The sequence below is a fragment of the Primulina tabacum genome, chromosome 1 (assembly GCF_025594145.1).
Source record: "Primulina tabacum isolate GXHZ01 chromosome 1, ASM2559414v2, whole genome shotgun sequence".
NCBI lineage: Eukaryota > Viridiplantae > Streptophyta > Magnoliopsida > Lamiales > Gesneriaceae > Primulina > Primulina tabacum.
In genome coordinates this window covers 34,094,614-34,113,347 of record NC_134550.1, presented here as the reverse complement: position 1 = coordinate 34,113,347, position 18,734 = coordinate 34,094,614, and the positions used below count along the sequence as shown (strand labels likewise).

Below are 18,734 nucleotides of genomic sequence, written 5' to 3'. Positions count from 1 at the left end.
TTGCATTTCCACAATCACTATAATCATAAGAACATACAAAATCTCCATCATATCAAACTTCCTCCAACATCTATACTTCAGAACAAGCTGAAAGTTAGCAATACTTACATCCTCTTGTAGCTTTTGATGCAAGGAGCACAAATCTATGTTTGGATTGAAATTTGGTTGGTTGAATGTTGCACAATCTAATTTCTAAGACATGATGAATACTTGAGCTTTCATGGAGTTCCTCTCGATTCTCATTTTGTTGAGGAAGGGTGAATGAAAGACAACACACCTTATATGCATGTCCAAGGACACATGCTTTATTCTTCAATCAACACGTATGACCGCGGGTGCGCTCAACCTTCGGCATGCCATCCAACAATTCAAAGCAGTCGACCGCGGGTGCAGTCACTTCTGCACCGCGGGTGCGGTGTTGTTTCGTACCGAAATTCCTATCCTACTGGCCATTCACCGCGGGTGCGGTATCTCCTTAGCGCGGGTGCGGTGTCAATTGTTCAAAAAGCACACCCTACTGCCACTCAACCGCAGGTGCGGTATCAAAAGGGGCGCGGGTGCGGTCTCTCCTCCAAGCAACATTTCATCTTAGCATTTTATCTACAAACAATCTAGGGCATTACACTAAACTTGCATCTTTAGCAAGAAAAATTGAGTCATTAGAAATGAAAAAGAGTGGTCAATTAAAAAGTATTCAAGAAATTGTTTGTCATATATGTGATACACATGATCATGCTACAAAAGATTGTCCAACATTACCTTCATTTAAAGAATGTCTCCATGAACAAGCAAATTATGTTAACAATTATAAAAAACCAATACTAGATCCTTTTTCACCATCATATAATCCTGGATGGAAAAATCATCCTAATTTTAGTTGGAGGAATGATAATATTGCACAACCGTCACAACAATATTTTCAAAATAACCAAAATCATCAAGGTTATATTCCTTATGTTACACCTCCAAGAAAAAACTTTGAAGATGTAATTCATGCATTTATCCAAAAGCAAGAGTCTATCAATATTCAAAACAGTCAATCTATGAGTGATTTGAAAGAAACTCTTGCAAAATTGCATATGCGCTTAATATTCATGAAAAAGGAAAATTTCCATCTCAACCTCAACCTAATCCTAAAAATGCAAAATCAAGAATTAAAAAATGAAAAAATTGATCAAATAAAATCTGTTATTATCCTTAGAAGTGGTAAAATAGTTAATGATCCATATATTAATGAAAACAAGGATCATTTAAAATCAAAGAGTAAGGATGATAATCCTGATACTTTTGAGAATGATGATACCTTAAATTTTAAGAATAATATGGTGAATGATAAATCATCTGAAATAGTAAATAAGTCAAATAAACCTCCACCATTTCCTCATGCATTAACAAATCATAAAAAACAAAAAAGTGATTCTGATATCTATGAAGTTTTTAAACAAGTGAAGATAAATATTCCATTATTAGATGCTATTAAACAAGTACCTTCTTATGCAAAATTTTTAAAAGACTTATGTACTGTAAAGAGAAAATTGCATGTGAAGAAAAAAGCATTCTTGGCTGAACAAGTAAGTTCTATTCTTCAAAATAATTCTAGTTTAAAATATAAAGATCCTGGTTGTCCAACAATTTCATGTATTATTGGAGAAAATAAAATTAAAAAAGCTTTGTTGGATTTGGGAGCAAGTGTGATTTACTTCCTTATTCAGTTTATGAAAAACTTAATTTAGGAGAATTAAAACCCACTTCTGTTACTCTCTTACTGGCGGATAGGTCAATCAAAATACCTAGAGGTATTGTAGAAAATGTGTTGGTTCGAGTTGATAAATTCATATATCCTGTAGATTTTATTGTTTTGGATATACAACCAATAGAAGTACATAATGAAATTTCAGTAATATTGGGACGACCATTTCTAGCAACTTCAAATGCTTTAATTAATTGTCGAAATGGAATAATGAAATTGTCTTTTGGAAATATGACTCTAGAACTTAATGTGTTCAATTTATGTAAACAACCAAGTATTAATGAAAATGAATATGATAATGAAATTGAAACAATTGTGGAAGAAAATATACAAGAAGAAAACTTAAATCAACAATCTGAAGTTTTTTCAATAGAAAGTTTTCAGTCTAAAAATAATTTTAAAGAAGATGATAATACAAAACTTGAATTAAAAGTTTTACCATTAGAATTGAAATATGTATTTCTTGGTGAAAATAAAACATTTCCTGTTGTAATTTCTTCCACTCTTTTGCCAAATCAAGAAGAAGATTTGATTAAATTATTTAAAAAATATAAAAATGCAATTGGATGGACTTTGAAAGATATAAAAGGTATGAATCCTTTAATTTGTACACATAAAATTCACTTGGAAGAAAATGCTAAAACATATCAACAACCTACAAAGAAGGTTAAATCCACATATGAAGGAAGTTGTTAAGAATGGAGTATTAAAACTCTTAGACGCTGGAATTATCTATCAAATTTCAGATAGTAAATGGGTAAGTCCAACACAAGTAGTACCTAAAAATTCCGGGATCACTGTTATAAAAAATGAAAAGGGAGAGTTATTACAAGCTAGGATTCCATCTACTTAGCGTATGTGTATTGATTGTAGAAAATTAAATGATGTAACTAGAAAAGATCATTTCCCACTATCATTTTTAGATCAAATTCTAGAAAAAGTAGCAGGAAATTCTTATTACTGTTTTCTTGATGGGTATTCGGGGTATTATCAAATACCTATATCATTAGAAGATCAAGAAAAAACTACTTTTACTTGTCCTTTCGGAACTTTTGCATTTAAAAGAATGCCATTTGATTTATGTAATGCTCCGGCTACTTTTCAAAGATGCATGTTAAGTATTTTAAGTGATATGATTGAAGAATATGTAGAAATTTTTATGGATGATATAACTGTTTTTGGAAACTCATTTGAAAATTGTCTTAAAAATCTAGAAGAAGTATTAAAAAGATGTGAAGAAAAAAATCTTGTTTTAAATTGGGAAAAATGTCATTATATGGTTAAATCTGGGATTGCTTTAGGACATGTGATATCTGAAAAAGGAATTGAAGTTGATAAAGCCAAAGTTGATGTTATTGCTAATTTAACATCACCAAAAACGGTCAAAGAAGTTCGATCATTCTTGGGTCATGCAGGATTTTATAGAAAGTTTATAAAAAATTTCAGCATAATATCTAAACCAATTTCAAATCTTTTAACAAAAGATACACAATTTGAATGGACTCAGAAATGTGAAAATGCTTTTAAAAAATTATTAATCTTTTAGTTACATCACCTATTTTACAACCTCCAGATTGGTCTTTACCATTTGAATTAATGTGTGATGCAAGTGATTATGCTATAGGAGTTGTGTTAGGACAAAGAAAAGAAGGAAAACCTTATGCAATCTATTATGCTAGTAGAACCTTAAATAGTGCCCAAATAAATTATTCAACTACTAAAAAAGAATTACTTTCAGTAGTATTTGCATTAGATAAGTTTCAATCTTATTTAATTGGTTCTACTACTATTGTTTACACCGATCATTCTGCCATAAAATATTTATCAAATAAACAAGATGCTAAGCCAAGATTAATACGGTGGATTTTATTGTTACAAGAATTTGATATTATAATTAAAGATAAAAAAGGAAAAGAAAATGTTGTAGCCGATCATTTATCTAGAATAATGACTGAATCATCTCATAATCAAATACCAATAAATGAAAATTTTTCAGATGATCAGTTGTTTTATGCTACTATTATGCCCTGGTTTGCTAACATTGTAAATTTTCTTGTGACAAATAAAATGCCTTCTCATTGGAATTCACAGGATAAGAATAAATTCTTGATAGAAGTTAAAAAATTTTATTGGGATGATCCTTACTTATTTAAGTATTGTCCTGACCAAATTTTTCGACGATGCATACCCGACAATGAAGTAAGTAATGTTATTAAATTTTGTCATTCTGAAGCATGTGGAGGTCATTTTTCATCCAATAAAACAGCTACAAAAATCTTACAATGTGGATTTTATTGGCCGTCTTTATTCAAAGATACGCATTTATTTTGCAAATCTTGTGAAAACTGTCAGAAGATTGGATCAATTTCAAAACGAAACATGATGCCTTTAAATCCAATCATAATTATTAATATTTGATAGTTGGGGGATAGATTTTATGGGTCCATTTCCATTATCTTTTGGATATACGTACATTTTAGTCGATGTTGATTATGTTTCAAAATGGATTGAAGCAATTGCATGTAGAACTAATGATCATAAAGTTGTTATAAAATTTTTAAAAGAAAATATTTTTAGCCGATTTGGAATACCTAGAGCAATAATTAGTGATGGGGGAAGTCATTTTATAAATAAATCATTTTCTTCTTTGTTAAGAAAATATGGAATTACGCATAAAGTTTCTACCCCATATCATCCTCAAAGTAATGGTCAACTTGAACTTGCAAATAGAGAAATAAAACAAATTTTAGAAAAAACATTTAATCCAAATCCAAAAGATTGGTCTTTAAGATTAACTGATGGATTATGGGCATATAGAACTGCATTTAAAACATCATTAGGGATGTCACCATATAGGTTAGTTTTTGGTAAGCATTGTCATTTACCGATTGAACTTGAACATAAAGCTTATTGGGCAATTAAAGAATTTAATATTAATTTAGATGATGCATCTAAATTAAGAAAATTGCAAATAAATGAACTTGAAGAATTAAGAAATGATGCATATGAAAATTCAAAGATTTATAAAGATAAAACTAAAGCCTTTCATGATAAAAATATTAGGAGAAAGTCATTTGAAATTGGACAAAAAATTTTGCTTTATAATTCTCGTTTGCATTTATTTTCAGGTAAACTAAGATCGAGGTGGTCAGGACCATTTATAGTCAAATTTGCTTATCCTCATGGTGCTGTTGATATTGAAAATCCTAAAAATAATGACGTGTTTAAAGTTAATGGGCAAAGACTTAAGCCTTTTATAGAAAATGAAATTCTTAATAATGAGTCTATGCCTTTATATGATCCACAATAGTTGTTTGATATTTTCATTTTGTTTTGCAGATTCTAGTTCATTTCCCGGTTAAGTGGCGGGTAACGGTACTCCGTGACTATTTAAGTCGGTTTCTTCAGTTTTCCCAAAATAATTGAAATATATATAATAATAATAATATGGATGCGTGTATTATGAATTTTCGTAAATATTTTGCATGTTTACCTGATAATGCGTTGAAAAAAATTTATAAAGCTAGATGTGAGCGGCTAAGGTTGATGATGTCATATGGCATACCGAATGATGTCCGTTTGATAATTGAAGCAAAAGTCCGATTGGTTGGAGAAGCAAGTGAATTAATAATAAGACATATGCCAGGATTTGGTAAAAGCATATATGCCAAAAAGCGAAGAGCTAAACGTATAGGTGGATGTCATAAATGTGCAAGGTGGACTTCTAAGGGAAAATGCAAAATTGTTGGAATGACATCAATGAATAGAGAAGATAAAATTTTATTCATTAAGAATGGTTTGAGTAAAGAGCCTTTGGATAATTTTCTAGAGGTTCTTGATACGCATTCAAGTGGGTACGTGCAAAATGAAGTTCTTAAACTATGGTGGAAATTTCAACAGGAGGAATATCAATATGGATGGTGGAATCAGCCTTACAAAGATCCTACTGTAGTAACGCATATCTATTTAGATAAGTAAATATATATACACAATTTCGTCTTGGGAATCTGACGTTAAAAAACCATGTTTGCCAATTTATAAGAAAATTGGATGGGAAGCATATCCTCGACTCATAGAAGGCGTTGAAGCCGTTACTGAACGTAAAATCAGAGGAAGATGTGAGCCACAATCACAACTACGTCGTATATATTTGTTTTAATTTTGTCATTTTTATTTTCTTTTAATAATAATAATTTCATTTTCAAATATTGACTTTTGGCATGTTACGCTTATAAATTCATATGCTGTGATCTAACAATTACAAAAAAACATATTTCTCAACATGTCAACGTCCACGGTAAGTAAAATCAAAAATATTTGTGTATTTTGTGGATCTAGTGCAGGAAAAGATTCAATTTATGAAGAAGTAGCAGAAAATCTTGGAATAACACTTGCTAAAAAAAAGATTCATTTGGTATATGGTGGTGGTGAAGTTGGCCTCATGGGAAAAGTTGCAAAAGCTACGCATGCAGGTGGAAGTGAAGTTTTAGGCATTATTCTGATTACCTTAGCCAATCTTACAGGACCAACAATAGGAGAAGAAATGAAAGTGGACAACATGTATGAACGAATTACTCAAATGATTGAACATTCAGATGCTTTCATTGCTTTGCCAGGAGGTTTCGGTACTTTGGAAAAAATATTTCATACTGTTTGTTGGGCACAATTAAATATCCACAATAAGCCAATTGGTTTGTTAAATATTAACAATTATTATGATAAACTGTTATCGTTTCTTGATGATGTTGTGGAACAGGGATTTATTTCATTAGCTTCGCGAAGGATGTTAGTTTCTGCTACAAGTGAAGGTGAACTTATTGATTTACTGCAAGGATTTAGTCATGAACCAGATCCATCCTTATCTCAACTTAATTGGCCAACATCCAAAAGTAAGAAAAGAAAATTCATTTGATGCTAAACTTGTGATTCAACGGTATGTTTTAATGTTTTTTTTTAAGGTATGAATAATTTCTTCTTCTCCTCCTCTTAGTTTTTTTATATAAAAATTAAAATATATACTTATATATAGTAATAATAATAATAATTTTTAGTTCAATGTCGAGTAAGGTGTCAGTAAAATGCACCTGAGACGCATTAGTTAATAATTATTGGAAAATCACAATACACTAGATTTTAATATTCATTATATTCAAAATACAGACTAAAAAAAAATTAGTTTTTCATATGTAGCAATTTATATATATTTTTTGATCAATTAATATAAAATATATAATAGATGTGTTCATATATATATATATAATTGTATGTGTTTTAAAATAAAATAATTTTTAAAATTTTTATGAGAATATAATTAAAAGATATGGTTTGTATGGTTGTTAACATGTATAATTGAAATAATTCTTTTGTAAAAGTATAATATATACTCACACATCTTTTGTGAGTGGGTGGTGAGAAATGAGAAAACAATTAATAAACTTTTATTGATTATTAAAAAATGGTTAATTACAAGAATATAACTTCCCTTAAAAAAAATATTTATTGAAAAAAAAAAGAAGTAAATATATAACGGACTTCAAAATACTTTATTCATTGTAATTTTTTTAGATTTGATTGATGTACTATCAATGTGTTCTAAAAACATCAATATTGTGTTAAAAAAAAAAAAAACAAAAAACAAAACAAAAAACAAACAAACAAACAAACAAAAAGATTTATTTGTGCTAGATAAGTTTCAAAGGTAGTCGGATGTATCCGTTATATAAATGTTTATATATATACATATATATATATATATTTATGGTAGAATGTTTGGATAAAAAATTTTATGTTATTGTAAAATTTTGCAGTCACGTTATTTAAAAAAAAACAATAAAAAAAAGAAAAAAATGGGGATTTTATTCTTTGTAAATTTTCCTATTTTGTTTTCAATATTAGTTTAATTAATTGTCTGCTTTAATACTTAGCCTTTTTCAATGAGAGTTAATATTCATTCCAACTCCATGAGTGAAAACTAGCTATTCCTTAAACATTTTGACCTGAAAGAATATATATGGAGTTGAGGCTTTTACAATAATATTCTTGATATTATACATGTTATGGTGGGTGGTGTGAATTATCTTTTTGACTATATTATTATAAAAAATTTAGAAATTAAAAAAAATTATATATATATATTGTTACTTTATATATTATGTGAAAATAAGAATAATAATAAAAACACATTTAATTATATATTATTATATTAAATGAAATATATATATATATATATAAATCGGTATATGATTTTGTTTTTAATAAATATGTTTGTATTTTAATATATAAAAGGAATAAAGAATTTATGTTGTTATTTTTTCGATAAAGTTTGTTACTAAGGGACTAGTAATAAGATAGTATGGGGATGTGATGAAACTTAAAATTAATAATTTATTATATGTTAAAACCTGTATTTTAAAATTTAAGTTTTATTAAAATTATAAAATTATGTTATTTTAGTATTGTTTGTTTATATTTAATTGTCTTACTAAATATGTTTTATTTTCAGGTTTTCTACGTGTTGGTAAAATAATGATAACTCAAACTAGAAAATTCATATGGAGGTGACTCAAACATGTTTGGAATCCTTGAGAAATTATCTATAACTTTGCAGAAGACATGATTGCCTAAAAAGTTCATTAAGATGATCAAATTGTGCAAATATCAAAAAGAGGACAAATTTACTTTTACTATGACCAGCATATAGTAAAAAAATCATAATTATTTCAATATTTAACCAAATGAGGTGAACCAAGTGGCCAAATTCATCTACAGACAATTCCCCGCATGTTTGCCGTTTTGAGCAGAGTCAAGTTCGGTGATTAAAGTTGTGGAACAAAGCATTGAAAGAAGGGACATGGAATTGAACTTGGAGGAGACAAAGAATACTATTGCAACTACATGACATTAATAAAAATTTTGACCATTTCTCTCATTTGGCCTATAAATAGAGGCCTTGTGCTAGCTTGAGAATCATTCTATCTCATTTTAAAATATAGTGTGAGTGTGTATCAAAGTTCTAAGTTCCAATATATTTTCTTTCATGTTCTCAACTATGAGTGATATTTTAGTGTTGATCAAAAGTAAGCTTATGGCAAGCAAAATCTATTATGTCAAGGTGAAGAGGATGCATTCTTGTTGAAGTAAGATTGTTTATATTTTGTATATTCTTTATTTATTTCTTTTCATTTAGCTAACTTATTTTTATTGTAGGTATAAAAATGAATTATTTGTTGTTATCAATTTACATCAAATGCTTGATACGATTAAAGTGGTTATCTTGATTTGTTGTTTAATTTTGATACAATAAATATTTCATCATTTATCATTATATATATATATAGATATATATATATATAATAATAATAATATCATAATATTTCATTTAGACGATAGCGTGGCTCTGCCGATTGTTCTAAATGAAATATTATGATTTAATACTAACATCTAACAATCTAACATTTACTTTATCGCAACTAACTTTTATTTTTCGCATCTAACTTTTACTTTCTCGTAACTAACTTTTACTTTTCCGCAACTAACATTTACTTTATCGCAACTAACTTTTACTTTACCGCAACTAACTTATTAAATCAATATATTTCATTTAGGCAATAGCGTGACTCTGCCGGTTGTTCAAAATGAAATATAATGATTTAATTTAACATTTATTTTATGCAATTATTTATTTATTTAGTTATAATTATAATCATAGGTACCATATATAAAATATCGGTTAATTCGGTATTTTCTATAGTGGGAACTATATTATAATATGTGTGTGTTTAATTTTCTTGGAACCATTATTTATGGTGGTTTCTTTTGTTTTACTTTTAGTTAAACAATATTACATAAACCAAGAATAAATCCTCAAGCCTTGACAAAATTTATAATTTGTAAACTTCATTCTTGCATTTGGTAATCTATAAATTAATAAATTTAAACTCAAAATAACCTCTCTGAGGATCGATCTCGTACTTACGAAATATATTACTTGCAGACAACCTATACTTGGGTGAATTATTATTTAAGTAGTAGCAATAATCAAGGTAAGAAAGCTTATTTACTTGGTTTAGTGATTGAAGGGAAAAAAATTTGTTGTTTGGTTTGAGTGTTGAGGTAAAGTTGTTAATATAATGATTGATGATGTTATTATTGTATGTATTGATATTTTGAAAAGAAATGGAATTGAAGGTAAGGGCAAAGTAAAAGAGCTAACTCTTTAGCACGCATGTCATTTGTTTGATAAAATGATTCAATAAATGTTTTTATGGCATATTACGGTTAAAAAATTTACGGATCTTGATTCGAAGCAGTATTGAATTAGTTATGAATTTTGAACATAAACTACTTTGTTTTGATAGATGATCAAAGTTCTTGACTTATAGTAGAATTCAAAGGTTCAAGACTTCTCACCTACACATTTTGATCTTCTTTTGGTAATATTTTAAAGGTATGTTACGGTCGGTAACATACGAGGTAAAAGTATTATTTTTATTTTAAATTGAAAACTCTATGGCTCGATGAACTATTTGTGATTTGATGATGATTGTTGTATTGAGATGAGTTGATTATGATATCGAAATGATGATATTGATTTGCATCATTACATTGCATATTGAGCCACTTTTTGATTCAGATTTGATATGGCTGAGGTCGCCTTGATTTATTGATTTGTTGGACGTATGGGGCTATAGTTGAGTTGGCAGAGTGTATGTGGAGGTCGCTGCTATGGCCTGAACACTCTCTATAGGCGCACCATAGTCCTGGGATTGTAGAACACAGCACCCCACCCCGAGCGGATGAGTCGGTGGATGTTGCTGGGTGATTCTATTCCCTTGGGTACCCTATGACCAGATGATTCACTTGATCTTGAGATTTATTGATAGCCCACAGTTTCTGATCATGCATTGCATTATATTTCATCTTTATGAATTTTATATGAGATATTTGAAATGTTAATTCTCATATGTTATTGGTTGTATCATACTGGGTTTATACTCACCGGCACGTCGGCTTACTCTTGTTTTCATGTGCTTGACGGTAGGTGAGGCGAGGTTTGGGATGCCAGAGTCCAGCTCCAGGCGAGGAGATACGAGTTAGAGTAGGATTCTCGGGTCTTCGGAGCTATGTGATGATGTTTGGATTTCTTTGGTTCACTACTTTTTGTTGGCATGTTGAAAATTATGTTTCAAACATTTGAGACCATTAAATTATTTTGACGATGTTTATGTGAATTTGTGAATCACAAATTATGTATTTACTAAATCATTTGGTTTGTTACAATTATAATTATTAATATTAGATATCAGACCCGGGGCCCCACATAAGATGATGATAAATCAAATCCAAAGGGTAAGGAAGTGGAACCCATAACTTGCGAAGAGGAGGATCAACAGACAGTGTCACCACCATTCCCTCATGCATTGAAAATACAAAAAATTCAAATTTGAATTCTGATATATATGATATTTTTAAACAAGTAAAAGTTAATATTCTTTTATTAGATGCAATAAAGCAGGTATCATCATATGCCAAATTTTTGAAAGACTTGTGCACTGTGAAAAGAAAATTGAATGGGAAAAAGAAAGCATTTTTAACCGAACAAGTAAGTGCAATCATTGAAAATAATAATACATTGAAATACAAAGACCCTGGTTGGCCTACTATTTAATGATTAAAAAAGCCTTGCTTGATCTTGGCGCTAGTGTGAATTTACTTCCATTTTCAATTTATCAAGAACTCAATCTAGGCGTGTTAAAACCTACTTCGGTAACACTTTTACTTGCCGATAAATATATTAAAGTGCCAAGAGGTTTGGTAGAAGACGTGTTGGTCCAAGTTGATAACTTTGTATATCCTGTAGATTTAATAGTTTTAGATACACAACTTATTGAAGCTTGTAATGCAATTCATGTAATTTTGGGTCATCCATTTTTAGAAACTTCTAATGCTCTAATAAATTGCAGGAATGTAATAATGAAGTTTTCATTTGGTAACATGACCTTGGAGCTTAATATTTTTAATATTTGTACGCAACCACATGACAAAGGAGATGAAAGTAAAGATGAAAATCTTATTGAAACTCTTGTGGAAGAAAACATTCAAGAATGGAGTACTCGTGACCAATTAGATATTTTTTCAATTGATACTGGTAAAGAAATATCAGGTTTCACTCGTTACTAGGATCGGAGAAAGAATTTGAGGCAAAATATGAGAACAAAGATGAACCACCCATATTGGATATGAAACCCTTGCCAGAAGAATTGAAGTATGCATTCCTCGGAGAAGATGAAACATATCCGGTGGTAATTTCTTCCAAACTTGCAAGTGATCAAGAAGGTAAATTAGTTGATATGTTTAAAAGACAAAAAAAATGAAATTGGTTGGACACTAAAAAATCTCAAGGGCATTAATCCACTAATTTGCACTCACAAAATTCATTTAGAAGAAAATGTTAAAATATCTCAACAACCACAAAGGAGATTAAATCCACACATGAAAGATGTTGTTAAAACTGAAGTTATCAAATTACTCGATGTTGGAATCATCTATCATTTTTCTGATAGTAAGTGGGTAAGCCCAACACAAGTAGTTCTTAAAAAATCTGGCATCACAGTGATAAAAAATGAAAAAGGTGAATTGTTAACAAGTCGAGTCCCATCTAGTTGGCAGATGTGTATTGATTATAGAAAATTAAATGACGCCACTAAAAAAGATCATTTTTCATTACCATTTTTGGATCAAATTTTATAAAGAGTAGCAGGTCATCCCTACAACTGTTTTCTTGATGAATATTCAGGCTATTATCAAATTCCCATTGTACTTGAAGATCAAGATAAAACTACATTCACATGTCCTTTTGGAACATTTACATTCAGAAGGATGCCAATTGGTTTATGCAATGCCCAGTAACATTTCAAAAATGCATGCTAAGCATTTTTAACGACATGGTTGAAAATGTTTAGAGATTTTCATGGATCATTTAACTGTTTTGGGAATACATTTGATAATTGTCTTGAAAATTTGGAAAAAATTTTAAAAATATGTGAGGAAAAAGGTCTTATTTTAAACTGGGAAACATGTAATTACATGATTACTTTTGAGATTGTTTTGGGACATGTTGTGTCATCATATCGAATTGAAGTTGATAAAGCAAAAGTTGATGTCATTGCCAATTTACCCCCTCCAAAAACCATTAAAAAATTCGCTCATTTTTTAGACATGCTGGATTTTATTGGAGGTTTATAAAGGACTTTAGTTTAATCACTAAACCCATTTGTAACCTCTTAACAAAAGACATTGCATTTGAGTATAGTCAAGAATGTCAAAATGCTTTTAATAAAATCATTCGACATTTAACATCAGCTCCTATCAGGCAACCTCCTGATTGGTCTTTACCATTTGAAATAATGTGTGATGCGAGTGATTATGCAGTCGGTGCAGTATTGGGTCAAAGAAGAAACGGTAAGCCTTATGTGATATATTATGCAAATAGAACTTTAAACAATGCTCAAATGAATTATTCCACAACTGAAAAAGAATTACTTGCTGTAATATTTGCATTAGATAAATTTCGTTGTTATTTGATTGGATCAACGACTATTGTGTTTACTGATCATTCTGCTATTAGAAATTTATTGACCAAATAAGATGCAAAGCCACGACTGATACGATGGATTTTGTTGCTCTAAGAATTTGACATTGTAATCAAAGATAAAAAAGGAACCGAGAATATCATAGCAGATCATTTATCAAGACTAGTAACAAGATCATCTTGTGAAATGGCACCAATTGATGATAATTTTCCCGATGAACATTTATTTTTAGTTAGTGCTATACCTTGGTTTGCTAACATAGTAAATTTTCTTGTGACAGGAAAAATGTCACTGCAATGGAGTTCCTAAGATAAAAGAAAATTTTTGAATGAGGTAAAAAACTTTTATTGGGATGATCCGTATCTGTTCAAGTATTGTCCAGATCAAAATTTTTGACATTGTATACCCGACAATGAGGTAAGTATTGTCATTAAATGTTGTCATTCACAAGCATGTGGACGATATTTTTCTTCAAAGAAAACGAATGCAAAAATCTTGCAGTATGGATTTTATTGGCCCACTTTATTTAAAGATACCCACGAAATATGCAAGATCTGTGAAAATTATAAAAAATTGGGTGCGATTCAAAAAAACACATGATGCCTTTGAATCCTATCATTGAAATTGAAATCTTTGACTGTTGAGGAATTGATTTTATGGGACATTTTCCACCGTCGTTTGGATACTTGTATATTTTCGTTGCAATTGATTATATTTTGAAATTGATAGAGGCAATTCCATGTCAAACAAATGATAATAAAATCGTCATCAAATTTTTTTAAAAAAAATATTTTTAGTAGATTTGGAATTACTCGAGCCATGATAAGTGATGGGGGAAGTTACTTTGTTAATAAACCATTTGCTTATTAATGAAAAATATGATATTACTCACAAAGTAACTACTCCTTATCATCCTCAAATAAATGGACAAGTTGAATTAGCTAATATGGAGATAATGCAAATTTTGGAAAAAAACTGTTAATCCAAATAGAAAAGATTGGTCTCTGCGACTTAATGATGCACTTTGGGCATATCGAACAACTTTTATAATATCATTGAATATGTCTCCCTATAGGTTGGTTTAAGAAAAACATTGTCATTTGCCTGTAGAATTGGAACATAAAACTTATTGGGCAATCAAAATTTTAAATTCATCCATGGATGATGCAACAAAATTGCGCAAATTGCAACTTAATGAACTTAGAAATGATGCGTATGAGAATTCAAGGATTTATAAAGCAAAAATCAAATCATTTCATGATAGAAAATTCTTAGAAAATTATTTGAGATTTGTAAAAAAGTTTTTCTTTATAATTCTCGACTTCACATATTCCCATGAAAATTACGATCAAGATAGACATGCCCATATGTTGTAAAATATGTGTATCCTTATGGAGCTGTGGACATTGAAAATCCTAAAAATTGTGATGTTTTAAAGTAAATGGACAAAGGCTAAATTTTTTTTTTGAAAATGAAATCTTTCAAGAAGAGTTTATTTCCCTTTCCGATCCTTGATTTTTTGTGTTGCATTTAGTTTTGTTGGTTTTTATTTGAGGTTTCCTTAATCTCTTTATTTTCTTAGTTAAATGACGGATGACGGTACTCCGTGATTCTCATAGTCGGTTAAATCAGTTTCTCACAATTGTTGATACAAAAAAATAATTAATTTCTTTTCTTTTCAAAATGGATGAAATTCTCTCAAAAATTTGTAAATATTTTCCCTCTGTTTCTAAAAATGTTCTAAGAAGCATTTATGCAGGTAGGTGTGAAAGACTGAGATTGCTAATGCGAAAAAAAATTCCAGAAGATATTCGTCTTGTAATAGAAGCTAATGTCCAATTAGGAGGAGAAGTTCCACTGTTATTGCTCATTCGGTATATGCCTGGATTAGGAAAAAAAATTTATGCAAAAGAACAAAGGGCCAAAAGGTTAGGGGTTTGTCATAAGTGTGTAAGATGGACTTGTAACAAACAATGCAGATCTTTGGGATGTGTTTCCAATAATATAGAAGAAAAAATTGGTTTCCTTAAGAATGGGCTGAGTATGGAGCCTTTAGATAACATCTTATTGACTCTTGAAACGCATTCTACTGGGCACGTCATATTGAACTTCTCCGTTTATGGAAACAATTCCAAGATGAGCGTCATCGTAATAGTCTTGGAATCAGACTAAAAAAGAACATGTTTGTTAATTTATAAGAAAATTGGATGGGAAGCATATCCTCGACTCATAGAAGGCGTTCAAGCCGTTTCTGGACGTAAAACCAGAGGAAAATTGTGAGCCACAATCACATTACAGTCTATATGCATGTGTGTCATTATAGTTTTTACTTTTTATTTTGCTTACAGCTGTGACCCATAGTTTTGTCATGATAACATATTAACCCTATAAAATCTCTCATCTTTCTTTCTATTTTCGCAGATGAAAAAGAAAGTTAAAACATGACTGGATCCTCTGCACAAAACATTGAAAATATTTTGTGTATTTTGTGGGTCGAGTCCTGGAAAAATGAAGTGTTTGAAGAAGCAGCGAATAATCTTGGAAAGATATTGGCTGAGATAAAAATTCACTTGGTATATAGGGGAGGTAATATTGGGTTAATGTGATATGTTTCAACATCTGCTCATCTTGGATGTAGTCATGTTTTCGGTATTATTCCAACAGCTTTAGCTGAAAGAAATATTACAGGTGTAACGATTGGGGATGAATTAAAAGTTTTTCTATGTAATGAAAGAATCACCAAAATGATTGAAAATTCTGATGTTTTTATCGCACTACCAGGTGGTTTGGTACATTATAAGAAATTTTTCACACTGTTTCTTGGAAACAACTTAATATCCATAATAAATCTGTGGGATTTTTAATATCAATAATTATTATGACAGTTTGTTGACATTTTTGATAAAGCTGTGGAACAGAATTTCATTTCAGGAAATTCACGACGGATGCTAATTTTTGCTTCGACGGCTGACCAATTAATTGATGATTTGAAAGCTTTTGTTCATAAGTCTGATCCAATGATAACAAAGATCAATTTGTCGCAATCAAGCAGTAAAAAAAAAAGTTGGATCATTGATTCAAAAGTCGTGAATTAGTCTCTGTTTGTTATCTTCAATAAAATTCCTGGTGATATCTCTTTCATTATGTACTCTTTATTAATAGTTATTTTGATATTAAGGACACTGTCATATTCTGATTGGGGGAGAATAAACTTATAAAAAAATACAATTAAAAAAACATTATATATATATAAAAAATAATTATTTTAAAATAAAACCATGTTTATTGTTTGTATTTTAGTAATTTTTGCAAAAATTTTACACATTAAATGTTTGAAATGTTTAAATTAAAAAATGTATTTATCTATCTAAGGATGTTTAAATTTTTATTTTAAAAAAAATCAATTTTAATATTCTGATCCTTATAAAAATATAATTTATGAAATCTTTTTGAGTGATTAATAATTATGATAAGATCAGTTATTAAAGTATGTGGCCCTAGTTATACCTGATAAGAGTGCCTAAAATTTTAGACTCAAACATACTTTGTGAGTGAGTGGAGATGATTGAGAAAACATCTTTGAGTCTTTATTGATCATGAGAGATGCTATCTATTGTTTAGATCTTGAGTTCCTATTTTGAAAAAAAAAAATAGATATTTCCTGATGAAAAAAGAGAAAAAAATGTTGAAGATCTATGTAATTTTAAAGTTATATGCTACGACCCAATTATCTCTCATAAAAAAAAAGAAAAAAATAGAAAGAAAAAAATAGAAAGAGAGAAATATATTGTACACATTAAATAAATATGTGGTCATGGAGCATATACTTAGTTTGATTCTATGGTGTTATTAAAAAAAAGATCAGGAAAAAAATATCTATATATAATAAGAATAACTATATTTTGAATCAGTGGATTTCCTATCTTTTGATTAATATGGCTCGTTTGTCTGTCTGCATTTTCTAATCCATTTTCCTAAACATTTATCTGTATTCCAAGTCAAGGAGAGAAATTGTTCCCATGAATTGAAAATTTTATTAACCTATGAGGATATGGAGTTGTGGCTCTTATTAGGAATTTCTGAAGGCCATGTACATTTAATTAACTGAAAATAAGCTTTGAATTGATTAGCTCGGATTATTTCATAAATTATAATTAAGATGATCTTGATATAACTTTGACAGTCTTCAACTTTAATTTAAACAATTGGATAGTTCCGATTACATTTCTATTTAAATTAATCAATATATTTTGTGTTGCTATTAACACTTAAATTGCTAGGGACTAGCAATAAGCTGGTTGGAGGTGTGATAAACATAAAAAATTGTATATTAATTAAATATATTATAATATAAATTTATAGTTTGTTTTATTAAATGTTTAAGTATTATATGTTTTATAATAAATTGTATAAAATATAAGTTATTGTGTAATTATAAGTTTTTACTATTTTTACAGGTTCGATAAAACAAGAATAACATTGCCGTTGCAAATGGGATTAAGATGATTCTTGAACCTGTAGAAAGTTGATGTTAATATCTACAATATTGGTGGCAAGCATGAAATAAAAATCCTCTTACAATTGGAATCAAATTAAGCAAATGAGATAAAAATCCTCTTATAAGGAGTGGCAGTTTTACCATGCTCTAGTATTTTGACCATATCTCTCAAATTACTTCGTCAAATGGTTAAAAAAAATACCACAATTCAAACAACTCAATTATTTACATGTTTTGTTTTATGAGGAAAAGAAAATTTGCATGGGAACATTTTCAAAAGTGATGTGTATGAATGACATAATTTCTTGGAACACCAATGAAGACTTATGTGTAAAAAAGTAATATTTTATTTGTGGTTGTCTCCAAAAATTTGGCTACAAATAGGGGTGCATTGTAATGTATTAAGATATCCGTCATTCTATGAACAAAACTTTGAGATCGTAATATTTCTCTCTTTATTTTCCTTTATTTTCTCTCTTAAATATAATTAGCATCTTAATTTCATATTCAAATTTTTATACTTTGAATAATTAGTAGCTAACTTTCCAAAGTTGAGATGAAATGGTGAAACTCTTGGTATGATAATAATGTTATTAAAAGGTAATAATCTATGTTTTAAATTATTTAATCATTATTTATTGTTTATGTTCTATTTATTTTTTTAAGCATTATTATACCCTACTTATAAGTGTGAATTTTGATTTATTGTTGCTACATGTTACACTGAATTCTTGGAAACATTTAAATATTAGTTTGGTATCATCAACCATTTAAAGTGGATGTCTTGATTTATTATATATGAATATATCATAATATTAATTTCTTAGTACCATTTAAATGTTAGTTTGATATTACCAATCATTCAAATTGAGAACCTCGATATATATATATAGCA

At 29.3% G+C, this 18,734-nt stretch overlaps 1 pseudogene; it reads left to right on the top strand.

The window, feature by feature from the left end:
* Positions 1 to 1,043: 1,043 nt before the first annotated feature.
* LOC142508188 (uncharacterized) lies at positions 1,044 to 5,826 on the top strand (annotated as a pseudogene).
* The last annotated feature ends 12,908 nt before the right edge of the window (positions 5,827 to 18,734 follow it).